This window comes from Nelusetta ayraudi, unplaced genomic scaffold (genome assembly GCF_046127955.1).
Source record: "Nelusetta ayraudi isolate G7.1 ecotype Tasmania unplaced genomic scaffold, CSIRO-AGI_Nayr_v1 ptg000070l, whole genome shotgun sequence".
In the NCBI taxonomy this organism is placed as follows: domain Eukaryota; kingdom Metazoa; phylum Chordata; class Actinopteri; order Tetraodontiformes; family Monacanthidae; genus Nelusetta; species Nelusetta ayraudi.
The window spans coordinates 252,299-267,135 of record NW_027466120.1 but is presented as its reverse complement, the minus strand read 5'-3'; the positions used below and the strand labels follow the sequence as shown (position 1 = coordinate 267,135).

At 44.2% G+C, this 14,837-nt stretch overlaps 1 long non-coding RNA gene across 1 annotated transcript in view; it reads left to right on the top strand.

Moving 5' to 3' along the window:
* LOC142899001 (uncharacterized) overlaps positions 1-8,660 on the top strand; it is a 33,882-nt gene extending 25,222 nt beyond the window's left edge. Inside the window, exons 3-5 of the long non-coding RNA XR_012928678.1 lie at positions 5,658-5,820; positions 6,195-6,359; positions 7,577-8,660. This is a non-coding gene — a long non-coding RNA (uncharacterized LOC142899001). The remainder of the gene's footprint in view (positions 1-5,657; positions 5,821-6,194; positions 6,360-7,576) is intronic.
* Positions 8,661-14,837: the final 6,177 nt, after the last annotated feature.

Below are 14,837 nucleotides of genomic sequence, written 5' to 3'. Positions count from 1 at the left end.
CAAACTTTCAACCAAATGTCTCAAAGTCAAGTTTACAACCGTGACGACACCGGCCTCAACTTTCCCTTCCGTGTTTTGCACTTATCAAATCTTAGTCGTTTACGCTCGTAATTCTCGGAGGTTCTGACATTTCGACTTGACCTTTGGCTTGAGTCCTGTGTGGACAGGAACCAAACACTGCGCAGCACAACGAGGAAAAGTATTTGCTAAATTCACCTCCCACAGGTAAACAGCTGCTACCGAGAGCCAAACAGACAATCTGGGCGTCTGCCGAGCGTGTGCTTGCGCTGGGCTCTCATCCTCCTCGTTGGGTCGAGGCCGTGCAGGTGCAGCTCGGGTTACCCTGCACACAAAGGTGCCGTGTCATTTTTTTGTGTGAGCTCGTGTAATTGAAGAGTTGTGTAAAGTAGAACCGGAATAGACCGCAAAGAGATGTTTCTCTGCAGTGATCCTCTTGTCTGTTTCCATGATTAACTCCGTTTGGCTTGCCAAATATGTCATTCATTTGTCCGTGACAGACCTTAAATAAATTGTGAGGGAGGGGGAAAAAAAGATCATGTTGCTTGTCAATCATGTTTTTTTTTTTTCCCCCAAGAGAAGCTTTTCCGAAAGTACACAAATATTTTAGCATCAAATTTATAAGACGGAAGGTGAAGTAAAAAAATTTTTTAACATGAAGCAAAACAAATGCTTTTAATTTGAAAATTAATCTTACCTGTCAGGTGATCCACTCACTATATGCAACACTAATGATGAACATTTAGCCATTTTCATGTATGCATAAAATAATCATTTAGTCTTCCCACAACAGGGAAATAGTGGGACGAAATTAAATAAAGACAAATCGTGCAAAATTAAATTCTGGATTTCAAAATTCTCTCAGCAGCTGCTCGCCGTCAGCCGGAGCTCTGGAGTTCTGTGGAAGTGTGCGAGACCAAGGCCTGCAACGCTGTGTTTCACGTCTGAAGTTCACTGTTTAAATTCCTCAACACTTACTCAGCCCCTAACTGGTTTCTTTTTTTTTTCCCCCCCTGACTTGAGACTGTTGAATCACACACATGATTCCCAGCTCACATTGCACCGCTGCAGGCTCCACCGTGATTTATGATCACCTCAGGCAAGAACACACATTTCGTCTCTTGCTCTCGCTCTCTCTCTCTCCTTCTCTCCTGTTGAAGGCACCAAGAAAAAAAAAAAAAAAAAACTTTACACAAACACACATCACGATGTTTAAACAAGAGCCAAAACACCGAGCGGGTTTATTGCAAACGAGTGGGAAACCTTGATTTTTTCTTTTTTTTTTTTTTTTTTTTTTCTCTCCTCGACTTGTGCCAGGTGAGCGACTCCTCCAGCCGCTCTTGCTCGAGAGGTCCGGCCTGCTGCATTGTTGTCCTGTAGTGTGTTTAAACAGCAGCCGTGGCAGTTGCATAAAGGGCCTGTGAGTTGAAACAGGGGTCACGCTGCTATTTTCCAGGGACAGAGAGGCTCTCTTGCATTGACCAGCAGTGGGTGTGTCATACATGCGTAAATCTCTCCTCCATCCGTTTGCGAGGGAGCAGATGCACCCTGTCCCCTTCCTTCTCCCCCCCCCCCCCTTCCTTCTCCCCTCCTTTACCCTCTTTAACCCGCCCCAACCCGCCCCAACCCCTGTGTACAAACGCATGTGATATAAGGAGCTGCGTTTAAATAAAAGTGGATTTTAAAACTTTATCGGGCATGCTAAAGTGATTTACAGCCGGTGGCTGGCAAACATTTCAGGCAGCAGCTTGGATCAACACTCGGTGCCATAACTGTCGACATCACATCACTCTGGAGATGATGGCCTGGATACACTCGCCACTAATACTTTATGCCATCATAATGTGTCTCCAGCAAATTTTTCATTGGCCTATTTGCTGCATCGTTGAGGACCTTAGAAATGATCGCAGTCAATGCCCCCCCCACCCCCCCTTCCCCAATCAGTTCGAGGTGTCACTTGGGGCCCAGACACTCACTAGATTGAGTTATGATTACTTTATTCACTTTTCATTAGTGGATGCCATCTGAATGCAGGGTCCTGAGACTATGGATTCACAATTATGAGAGGGTTAAGTGAAAACTCGTTTCTTTTAGTGGATTTGTTCTCTGGAAATGATTCTCTTGGGATGGTGTGTGTGTGTGTGTGTGTGTGTGTGTGTGTGTGTGTGTGTGTGTGTGTGTGTGTGTGTGTGGCAGGCCACCGGTTGCGTTTCCATTGCAGCCAGCCATCACCACAGTTTCAGCTCTGAGATGGCAGCTGCTGCAGGAGGGAGGGGTTCCGACAGCAAAGCAACACGCAGTCGGAGAACATTACCCCAGTCTAAACAGCCAGCGCGACGGCTGGAAATGCTGGCTCACTGATTAGGATTCCAACACTTCTTGGCTTTACTAAAATTGTTTAGTAACTAATTACTCTCGAGTAAGTCGGAGCCTATTGGTTTAAAAAAAACAAAAAATAAAAAAAAACAGGAAGGGTTGTTGATTATACTGCAGGCAGAACATAGAAATGCGTGCAGGTTGAGTTTTTATATCTTTTGCTGGTATGTGACGTTAAAAAAAAAAAAAATCTACATTATGTTTCCGATGTTTTAGATAGTCTCCCAGTGGCCAGATAGCCTTCACTCTTCTCTCTCCAAACTCTGCACAAGACGGCTGAGGATGTGCACCAAGTCTCGTGCACCAAGCGCGGGCCTGAATTAATGCGCTATGTTAATGCGCACGCTTATGCAAAAGTCAGGACTCGTTTGGGAAATTGACAGTGTGTGTCTTTTCCTCACTTATGAAGTGCCGTCTGCAAACTCTAGTCCTTTCATTTCACTCTGCATTGTTTACAGCAATATAGGGCACCGGGCCCATAAATCTTCGCCTCGCGCTGCCAAGACAGCGCCATTTGTATGCACCGTTTTAACCGACAGCATCCTCTGCCCATTAACGTCTTCTCTCCCTCTGCCTCTCTTATCTGCCCGGCTCTGTCCCCTGAAACACATTAACCGGCCTCGGCTCTGCAGAGCAATTATGTTTTTATTTTTGCTTATTATTATTATTATTATTATTATTATTTTATTTTTTTTACTCTCGTTTGTGTGAGGCGCGTAAAGGCCAAAAAAATATACCCGAGCACCGAGATGCATTCTGCAGATTCCTCTCTGCGTTTGCAGATGTTTCTCCCCCCACGAGTTCGCCTTTTTCTTTACGTTGCTGGTATGAGGGGGGCTGGGGGGTGGGTGGGATGGGAATTATCAAAGTTTATGGACGGTTTCCGCGCTTGTTTGTGTCAGCGGGCGAGGGGAGCGCAGAAGGTAAGGAGGAATTGTAGAAGGCTTGACACCCAGAGCGACCGGCGCGCTTTTGTGCGAGAGAGAAAAATGATTTATTGCCACCGAGGCGGTTCAAATAGAGTTCACGGAGAATTGTGGCGGAGGCGCGGAGGAGCTAAATTATGGTCTTGCTGAGCCAGTATATCACATCTCCAATTCAAAGAGTGTGTTCAAGGGTGTGAGGCAAGGAAAACAAAGTGAATTTAATTACTTTTCACATTTTAGCGCCTCCTAATATTGACCGAATATCGGAACAATATACACCAAATTGATGTAAATAATTATTTCCCCCCCAACAGTCTACATTAAAATTTTAAATTAGACACAGTTATACATAAAGAGGGAACAGTCTGTTTTCTGACTGGATTGATAGAAACTTAATTCAAATTACTATCATGAACCCTTCATATGTATACACGCTTTCATTTTTAATTATATTGAATACAGAACATTTTTATTGAATTCTTTGTTTTGATAACCAGTCAAAGACAGTGGTGGCCTTGTCATAGAGCTCCCCTGAAAAGAAAATCCAAACCGGATTTTTAATTATCCTTTCTCAAATGTTTAAAAATAAATAAATAAATAAAAAATAAAAAAAAAATCCAAGGACGTGACTCCACTGTGGAGGTCCAGGTGAAACTGAACCGTCCATGCTGTTGAGGTGAAGTAGGAGGGGGAGGAGAGCGGGGGGGAAGCTCTTCTTCTTGTGAGCTATGCAAGCCTGAGTGCGTCATCCATCACTGCTGAGAGACACCTAAAGAGGCTTTTCTCGACAGCTTTGTTGTAAGGAAACACCACCAGGAACTTCTATCTGAAATCTGCTTCCACCGAGATGGATTTTGCCAAAGAATATGTTAATGTGCTTCTCAGCTCGCGTGCACAAACCCTCTGCTTTGGGGAAGGTGTTCACTTTTTTTTTTGGATGCACTTTGTTATTCCCGTGAAAGCTTCATTATATGTTGGTTATTTATCTACTTTGCATTTTGGTGCTTTGTTGCAGCTTCATCATTTTGTTTTATGAGATTTTTTTTTTCTCACCGACTCAGTTACAGGCCACACCTAATGGTTATTTTTGTTTTGTTTTTTTATGAACAAATGATTACGAGAAAAAATGTATTGTGCATTTAAATGAAGCTGCGTTTTCCTATTTTAATGCCTCGCACTTAACTTTTTATACTTTCTTTAATTTAAGTAACAATAATATAAATCCAATCGCAAACCCAGGGTTCTGTGTGTTCTGTGTCAGTATCATTCAGTGAACGGGTAAATATCCTCTGCTAAAGAAAGAATGGAATGGCCAAAATGTTGATCTGCTCTCCCTCACAATACAGACGCGGACTCGATATTTATAGAGTGATGTCTGAATAATGCAAATGGGCTGCATCCTCCTATGGAAAGGAAGAAAAAAAAATCTTTAATGATTGCCTCTTTTGTCTTTAGCTTGGCATTGACTGTCAAGCCTTTGTCTGACCACCCCCAGAGAATCCTATTAAGCCAAAGCTACACTTCTTCTCCGACAGTTATGAACATATGTTGTTATTCAACGAAATAAAATAAAAAAAACCCAAAAAAAACAAAACACCCGATTAATGTAACGGGCTGGTAAATAAGTTGCAAAGCAAGTTTCCCAAAAGAGCCGGATTTTTTTTCTCCCTTTTTAATAGTATCTTTATTGCGGAGAGGCGCTTTCGAACCGCTAATAGTGTGGAGTAAATATTATTTATCATCGGGTTTAATTGGAAGAAAAATAAATAAATAACTACAATTCCGATGGGCAATTTTATTTTTAGGCATTTAAAAACGAGAAAGGGCTCCGGTAAGAATAAGCCGCGCTCCATAAGGCGTCGTTTTATCACCGGGCTGCGTTTACAAACGAGCAATGCTGTTGGAGACTATTAGTCGCGGTGTATCCGATAAAAAAAACAAAACAAAAAAAAACAAAAACAAAAAAACCTACCACAGAAACTTCAGCGCGTGCGCGGCTGGTACCGATGTGTCCCACTTATATACAGCTCCAGCCAAACGTTTTGTTTTTTTATTTATTTATTTTTTTTACTTTATTTATTTCAATAAAATTCGAATTTCTGCTGAGCAGCTCGCCTGTCCTCCTCCTCCTCCTCCTCCACCTCCTCCTCTGCCTCCCCTCCCTCCTGTCCGCGTAAACACAATCCTCTCTCTGCCTTACGTCCGCGTTACACGTTGTCCGCGATATCTCATCCGCATGTGCATGAGTAATTTGTTTATTTATCATTATTATTATTATTATTATTATTATTATTATTATTATTATTATTATTTATTTATTTATTTTTTAATCCCTAGGTGAGGGAAAACGCGTCGCTTCCAGAAATGCTGTCCGAAGAAATACTCGCTGGAGCTTCTGCTGGAGCTTCTGCTGGAGCTCCAAGTTGCCGGCGGATCGCCGCTCAACTCCAGAGCTTCGCCATTGGAAGACGCGGTGACACGTGACTGCTGCTCCCTTCTGGTAAATATTATTCGAATACCCCGCATGGTAGCTCCAAATTACGCCTACTCGCATGCATTTATAACATCCCTGTTAATTGTGATCGGATGTTGGCCAGACAGAAGTGCATGTTTTTGTATGTAGCTCTTTATTTATTTATTTATTTATTTATTTATTTGCTGCTGTTGAGGGATTGCCGGTCTTATTTGAAATTCTTTGATGAGCTGGGTCCATGGACCCCCAACAGTCTGCCCTCCCACTGCAGCTGCACAGCAACAGTTTTGCAATGGGTTCTGGACAGGTGCCAAAGCTGAGAGTGGAAGAAGGTGGAGAAGGAGGAGATGGGACCGCAGCCCAAGTTCACCAGCCAATCGTGACCCCTCCGACGGTGTCAGTTCCAGGTGGAGCCCAGGTGAATCGCTCCAGTGGCCGCGAGGGCCGTGGAGCCAAGGGCAGGCTGGACGTTAAGAGCGGGAGCTGCGGCGGTCTACTCACCATCTGCCGCTCAGGAATAATGTTTCCCTGGATGAATCCACGGACAGCTGACTTCAAACAATCTGGTAACACCATTTTTTTTTTAAATAATAATCTTTGGCTTAAAGAAGGAAAAAAAAAGAGAGAAAATTAAAACATGCGAGAGGACAAATATTGTTGACACAATCTCCACACCCGCAAATCTGCGCACAGGGTGTTTTGACTAGCGGCCTCAGCAGCTTGGCTCTCTGTGACATATGCTCACTGTCTGTCTGCACATACAATAACACGACTGTTACATTCCAGTCCCGTTAGGACCGCAGACAAAATTAGAAACAAGGCTAATAATAAAAAAAAAAGAAGAAGCACAAAATAAAGAAAACCTGACATTCACATTCATGGGATGTGAATACTGTTCCTTGCAAGGGTTTACTTTAGAACACGGATGAATGCTAATGTCGCTCCCCAGTTAAACAAATGCCAACGTCTTGTTTTTCCAGTCCTGCAGGCAGAGCTATGCTCGGAGCAGCAAGGCAAGACGACAAAGAGCCGCTGCAAGCTGCTCCTTTGCAAAGAAAGATGTTAAACTCAAACGGCAGTCAATCAGTCAACAGTAGCATCTGCCCCTAATGAGTATGCATTTATTCAGCCAAAAGCCCAGGAAACGCCAAAGATAGAGGGAGTAACGAGTGAGACGCCGCATGAGAAAAGACGAAGAAAGCTTTTATTTGCTCCTCGTGTAATCGCATCACGAGGGCAGCGGAGATATGGTGGCGCTGTGGAAAAGTTCAGCTTCTCCTCTCAGGCCATTGTAGGCCTTATTAAAAATCCATTAGCCCATGTGCGACACATTGCTATCAACAGGACAACAGGGTCCCTGTCTTCCCCTCATATACATGTGTGGAAGTGGAAGCTCTAGCGGTAGTTATTTTCCGTGGCGCTCCCAAGGCACCTTTTAAGTGACTGAGATGGGGATATGACAGGTCTGCTTCCGTGTGTCGCTGTGATTAATGTGGCCTGTCAAGCAGCCGTGGTGGCGTCAGATGTTTCCCCCAGACTGTTTCTTCGGGAGGCAACTTCCCCTCCTCCCCCCGAACACCAGATCCAGTAGACAGCCGATCTTATATCGCGTCTCAGGCATGAGTGAATTCACGCCGAGAGCTCAGGGCCCTTACTCGGTCCCGGGCTGATTGGCTGAGCGTTATTAAAAGGGGCCTCCCTGACATTTGAAGTGCTTCAACTCAGAGTGGTGAGACAAAGGGCAGCGCATCTCAGAGTTCTCCTTTCTTAACTCCTCCCGCAGCAGGCGAGGACGGGCTCGGCGTCAGGAGGGGGAGGACGGCCTTCGCCCGCCATCAGCTGCTGCAGCTGGAGACGGAGTTCCACCTCAGCCCCCACCTGGGCTGAAGCTCAGCGACCACCAGGTCAAGATCTGGTCCCAGAACCGCAGGATGAGGCACAGGAAGGAGCACAAGGACGCAAAGGTGGTGGTGAGGCGTGCGTCCCGGCGGTCCTCCCGGAGGTCGTCCTCGTCCGAGGACCTGATGAGTTTCCATAGCTAACCCGAACCAGACCTGCACTTCCTGGATCGCGGAGGCACGGCCTCCTCACTCTTTCGCTCCCGGCCGTCTACCACTCGCTCTGCGGACTCCTCCCACCTGAGCTACGTGTCCCCATCTGTTGCAAACGGTCCGGCCGGCTCCTGTGCGGGTGCATGCAGCCAATCACCACGCTGCCATTTCAAAGTGGCCCTGGAGCCTCGTCCAGCCCATCCATCCAGTGCTCATCAAAATCCAAATGATACATCCACTTGCACTTACTTATGAAAGACGGGAGGGCGTCCGATTAGCACGCCTGCGTTAAAGCCCCCCAAACACGGCCGCTCCTCTTCCGCGGAACATTTTAATTAAACCGTGAGAACGTATCTTAATTAAAGCAGAACTACAGTAATACCGTTCATGTCTCTCCGGCGCCGGGACTGAGGGGCTGCGGCTCGTTAAATCACAATGAACACACACAGCATGCACAAGACTGCGATTAATAATTACAAGTTGTTTTAATGTAACACCACGCCTGCTCCATTCGTATTGTGTTGCATGTTTAATGCATGTGGGAATCGTGCCGTGAAGGGGCCTCTCTCCTCTGCTGTGTTGTCAGGTAATGGCTGAGTGCTGGTCAAATGTCTTCTGACTTTGTGCTCGATTCACCATCACGCGCTATATATAGCAGGTCATTTGTGTGGAATTTTAGCAGAATCATGGTCATACTGCTTTGTATTCTGTTTTCCTTAAAGCCGCTAAAGAAGCCGGCAAGTCTTTAATACCGCTCTAGATTAATTGAGATGTCACCTACTGTACATGCTTAATAAATGCATTTGGGAAAACTCCAGCTCCTGTGCAATGTTTACCCTATTCATCGCTGATTAGAAATGCATTTCTCCGGCCCCCCTTTTGCATGATTAAGGGTTCCTGGACTCGATCCCAAATGGTAAGAAAATGAGAAAGGTCCCTTACTCAAATTAATGCTCTGGATTCATTGAAAACTTTACAGTATTGTGCATTGAAGTTGCACATTCTTGCCACGCAAGCCTCTCTCCCTCGCTCTAGCCTCTGAGCTCGCTGCCATTAATCACGGAGACAAGGCGGTCTTTCCAGCACTCCAACCACAAGCTCCGAGCCCATGGGCACCATGACGAGATCCCCGGCCTCCTCCTTCCCAGCCCTTTGCCTTTTCAATAGCCAAATTGTACTCCTGCAAGTCGGGGCTGGCCTCCCTCACAGGGGGCATGTTAGCTGTGTAGCTGAGCAGCCCTTCCTGCAGCCTCTGGGCCACAACAGACCAATGAGGTTGAGCCACTAATGACAACACATTATGTAAAACCACAATGAGAGGGCTTTGTTTTCCAACAGAAAACCCCATGTTACTGTGACATATGGCCTTTGGTATACACTGCTGTGTCATTTGGACAGTCTTTTCTCTCCGCTGCTCTCAAAATAAAAAACAAAATGTTTGTATGCATGTGCTTGATTTGAATAAGTTCTCTCATGGATCAGCGCTTCGAAACTGTGCAAGAATGTCAACGATTAGCGAACCCCCATGCCCGCCCCCTTACTTGATAATATAAGAAACAGCATCCAACCAAAGTGCAGCCAGGTCTTTGGACGTGCTGACAGTTTTATATCAGTGGCCTTGCAGTAAATGAGCTGTGACAGTGGACGACTGACAGCTCAGAGACGGAAGGAATTGGGTTGATCACCCAGTGGTCTTTCATCGAATGGCTTCCTGCTGCTGCTTTTATCAGCTAACAGGAAGTGGATCAAAATCAAATATTTGACAAGGCTTTAAGTCTGACTCTGCAGGTGCCAGGACACTTGTTCTGTGCTGCAGCTCCAACTGTGAGGAAATCTAAAATCCCATATGTCACGTCTATACCAGAAACACACTGGCAGCTGAAGAAGCCAATAAAATAAAAAGAAACATATGCTGGACATGAAGAATAGGCTTTAAAAAAATGCTTGCAAAGACTCATGACGAAGTGGGATTTCTGAAAGGAAAGGGAGCTGTCGAATTCTTGGGATTTTAGCATTTTTTTTCCCAAGTGATTTATGGTGCTAATGATACCGGGGCCAAAGAGGACTCTTTTTTCCAACTGCGTTCTTCTCCCACTCATTGAACGACAGACGGTCCCACAAACTGAAGTGCAGTACTTCTGTGGATGAGGTCAGGGGACCATCCCCAAAGGTCAAGCCACAACCCAAAGAGCCACTGAAAAAACATTAAGTTAACCAGTGGTTCTCAATCCAGGTTAGCAACTAAATTTCCAGCTTCCTTTTTCACCCACTTGACACCCTCCCTGATGACCATCTGATGACAAGATTTTCAAAGCACCACATCCAGACATTTCTTTTGCACTTTAACTCGGGGCTTTGATCAGACTGGAGCTTTGGAGGCAGTAAAAAGATCTTTCAAGAGATAAATTACGCCTGCCGCCGTGCCATGAAACCAAATTTGGTTACGGTCCATCATTAATATGAAAACATTTTTTGCATTAAGTGCTTAACAGTGACGGATGTGCCACAGTTCCATTTGCAGCTGTTGTGAAACTGATTTTGGGGTGGATTTGAAAAATGCGAGTTGAGATCTTTTTTAAGCCGCCGTGAAAAAGGCACCGCTGCAGTCCTGACAGAGACGTGCTGCTGTGACTGCTCTTCAAAAACACACTCCCTTCAAGACACGTAAAGCTGATCACACCACGCTGCTGCTTATGTGGCATTCCAGTGTAGTCTCTGGATGGTGATAACTCACAGGAAGTCAAACTTCAGCCAACCATCCCCTGCTCTTCTTCCTGTGGCGGTGTGTGACTGTCTCTGACTTTCTGACCATAGCTGAGCTAATCAAAAGGCTCCTCTACCTTCACTTTGCAAGGCAGTCGCATCACACAGACTTTGCAAATCCATCTTGCCAACTTTCAACCAAACACATTTTCAACCTATTTTAAAATCTCAACGGATTCTAAAAAAAAACAAATGCTGTTTGCTGCCGTTGAAATCTGCAGAAGGTTTGCAAAAACAAAGCAGGTGGCAGTGAGCTGTTGAAACACAGCTAATGTTGCCCGGTGCACTTAACAAATCGGATTAGCACGCTTGAACGTGATAACTGTGCCTCCGCTCACCAAATGCTTTTGATGGGTTAGGGTTAGATAAAAGCATTTCTAGGATTTCTGAAGAGTTTCACATGTCGTGCCATGTTATCTGGATCCACTCGCTCTTCCTAAAATACCCTCTCACCAAATTAAACGCCGCACAGCGAACCACTAGGCTTTTCACACGTCTCTGTTTTAATCCCCCACCAAACTCTTTGGGCGTATTCACACCAGGGAAGTCCGTTAGTTTGCTTTCTTTGGTCCCGACCAAAACACAACGCATCTCTTTTGGTTTGGTGTGCTTCCTTTTCACATTGCCTCGGACCGGCTCTTTACTTCGCACCAGAGTTTGCTGGTTTGCATTCACACCAGCCCAAAAGGTCGGCACCAGGGACTTTGTTGCTTTAGTCCGAACCAAACAGGGCAGGTGTGATGAGAGTCATTCCCAAACAGCAGTGAATCGTATGTGTCTGTACATCAAATAAAAAAACCACAGGACAGGGTGTCATGCATCAACTGAACATCAACAATAAATCCGCCGGGCTCTGCATGCAATCTGACAGACCAGTCTGAGAGAAACTGTCAAGGTTTAGTCTGGGTTTGTTTTATCAACCAGATGTGAAGTGTTTCTAAATATTTTTCAACTTTAACCATTGGTTTCAAATATAGACAAAAAGAAAAACAAAACAGCCCGTCTTGCCTGTTGCCAATTGTGTTTGTTGGCTGTAACACAACTTGGTTTTGTATTTATGGGTCCATATGCAAATTGCTGCATCCTCAATGAGGAAATGTGGAATCTCTAAAGAGATGCTTGCTGTGTTGTTTTCTGTTGGCTACTAAGATTATGCTGATTTATAGGCTGCGTGGCTGATTGATGGACTGCATGCCTGGAAAGTGGTGGGGGGAAAAAAAAAAACCTTCTGACAAAGAAAAGTATGAGCAGTGTAAAAGATGATGGACTTTTATTGGCACACATTCTGTTCTGTAGCTCACTGGGATCCAAGAGTTATCACAGATGAAACTGGAACATGATGTGCTGTTTGATAAAAACATCCAAAGCCACCATAACTTATTTTCACCCTCATTTGACCGAATTCATGGCTTCAAGGGGAAGAGTTGGGAACATGTGCTCTGTCATGGTTCGCCCTAAATAAAAACTTCAAAATGTTTTGATTTGCAGTCTTTCTGATGTAACACGACTGGTTTTCTCACAAAACAATATATTTTCTTATCCATGTAATAATTAATGCACCCACCATGACTGTCTTGATTTTGATTCACTATTTTTCATTGTGATGAGCCAAACCCTGAACTTTGACAGCTGGCCTTCAGGAGGGTTCTGCACTCTTTATGACCTACTAACCTTCCCAGCCTCTTGCCTCCAACAGCAGTAACTGCTGGCCAACAGTCTCGCTGAGTGCTTGTTGCTCGAGATGGTTGTTAAGTATCAATTTCCTGTGTCACCTTTATGGGTTTTATTTATTTGTCTGCTCCACGGTGTAGAACGGCGCTGAGCATTACTCAGGTAGATGGATTATAACTCAACTGCTACGACTCATCAATCTTGGAAATTTGACTTCCTGAATCTCATACAACTGTTACTGTCATATTAAGGGCCGGCATTATCAAGATCAATGAGCTTTAAATGCTTCCCAGTTAAGGATGATCGGTGACAATAAAAAAGGTAAGTTGGTGATGAAAGTGTCTCAGCTGGGGCAAGTGGTGCTCCACCCTGAACGGCAACCTGTCGGAGCACTCGCTGCTCCCTCTGCTGAGCATCTCTCGGAAATGAATGAACTTGTAATCACAACAGTCGCCCCGCTAAATGTCACATGTTGACCATTATTGATTGCACAAGGAGTATAAAACTCCCAATGGCTTTATCACGCAGAATCCAATCAATGTGCCTCCTTTTTGTTATTCTCTCATAAAAGGATGTGAGAGTCTTTAGAGAGGATGAGAGGCTCTTGGCTGGAGGGGAATACTGTTTGAATGTGTCATATTAACTGGGCTTCGCATGTGGTTGGTGTTTGTTATACTAATGGCTTGACAGCCGCATATTGTTCCAATGGTCTTTATTATATAGTCTTCCTCAAATTTCACAACACATAGCACAACCAGAATCATAAAGCATGACTTCATCCAGACAAATAGCTCAGTGCAATGGAAGACAGACTGTGGTGTAGCAAGTTGGTTGTTTTGAGTTAGGATTGTCACAGGGTTAGGATTGGGGTTAGGGTCTAAATTTCCCCTAAAAACTTTAGGTTTTACAGTCAAGGAAAGAGAGAAGACACATCAATGAAGATGAGCAGTCAACACAACAGTTCAGGGAGGTGGTGACTATAGGCTGGGAATAAAGAGGTTATTAATTCAACTCTCTGGGGCAGGGGTTGTGATTGGGATTTTATCAATTGCTATCATTGGTAAATTCTGCAGGTTTTGGAAAATCTTAAAAAAACAAACATAAATGGAACAGAAGTATATAAGGGACATTGTCTGTTGGTTAAAGTTGGGTTTGGAGTTAGGATGAGGGTCTGGCCTGGGGTTAGGGTTGGGATGGAGTTAGGGTTGGGATCAGGGTCTAGGCTGGGGGTGGAGTTGGGGTTGGGGTTAAGGTTGAAGAAGTAGTTGGGGTCGAAATTTGTACCCTAATGCCAGCACCAACCCTACCCCCAAAGCCCAGCCTCAACCATAGCCCCAAAACTACCCCAGCCTCAACTCTCACCCTAACACAAACAATAACCACAGCCCTAACCCCAAACCTAGACCTAATCCCAACCCAAACCCAACCCTAACCTTAAACTCAGGTCCAACCCTAACCAGAGCCCCAACCCTAACTCAATCCCCAACTCTAACCCCAACCCCAACCCCAACCATAATAAGTCCCACTTGAGCCAAACACAGAGGAACTCGCCAGGAGCAGGAAGGAACCTGGGTTTCCTACTTGACAGTCAGTGGTTCAGCCAACTATGCTATCCACCCATTTTGTCAAATGACCGCAGAAGTATAAGTACCTCAAGCCCAAATCTTGGGAAGACTTCAGTTGACTATTCTGGTCACGGGCAGGATTCAAACCAGCTGCAGCAACAGTAACAACATTCTTTATATTTTCGTTTTTGGGCTTAAAAATAGAGGATTTTAATAAGAGTGAAACCTAAAACTTCTTGATACACACATCCACCCACACTCCATGATACATTTACTCTGATGGACTCACATGACACCTTTAAAAATGAAAATTTGAACTACCAACTTTTTACACCCAGGTCAGCTATTTATCACCCTGAACTGTTTATCATGACAGCTATATTTAGGGGCTAAAATGGCCATTTACTGATGAATTAATGTGTCATTAATTAATCAAGAGTGGACATATAGGTAAATGATTAAAATATGAATATGAATAATTCTACAAAAAAAAAATCTTTATTTCAGCAATTATTTAGAAGTCTCTCTAGAAGCACTCTAGACAACTACACAAAACTGGAGCAATTTCTTGATGTTTTCAAAAAAAAAATGCTTTTACTTTTGTCTACTTCTCTAACTCTGAATATGGCATTAGTTTGTGTGCAGGATTTAAGCTATTACCACACCAAACCACCTTTTTTTGGTCTCTTTTAATACAATCTTTTTGTATATCCAAAAATAAGTGCAAACTGACAGAGAAATGAACAATTAAAAGGGAAGAGTCTCTCAACCAACTGGATAAGTTGGCTTCAAACTTGTTCAGCATCAATTGTTAAGGTCGGGCATTCCTTCAAACAAGCAAGTCAAGGACCTTCTGCACGTGCTGCATGCCATTCACTGCTTTGAAGAATATTTTCTAATTATATAAATGGAATCTGTTTAAACGTTTGTACATTACAAACTTATCCTAGGGTAAAGTTGATTTATTCCCTTTCCCCCCTGTACGTATGTATAG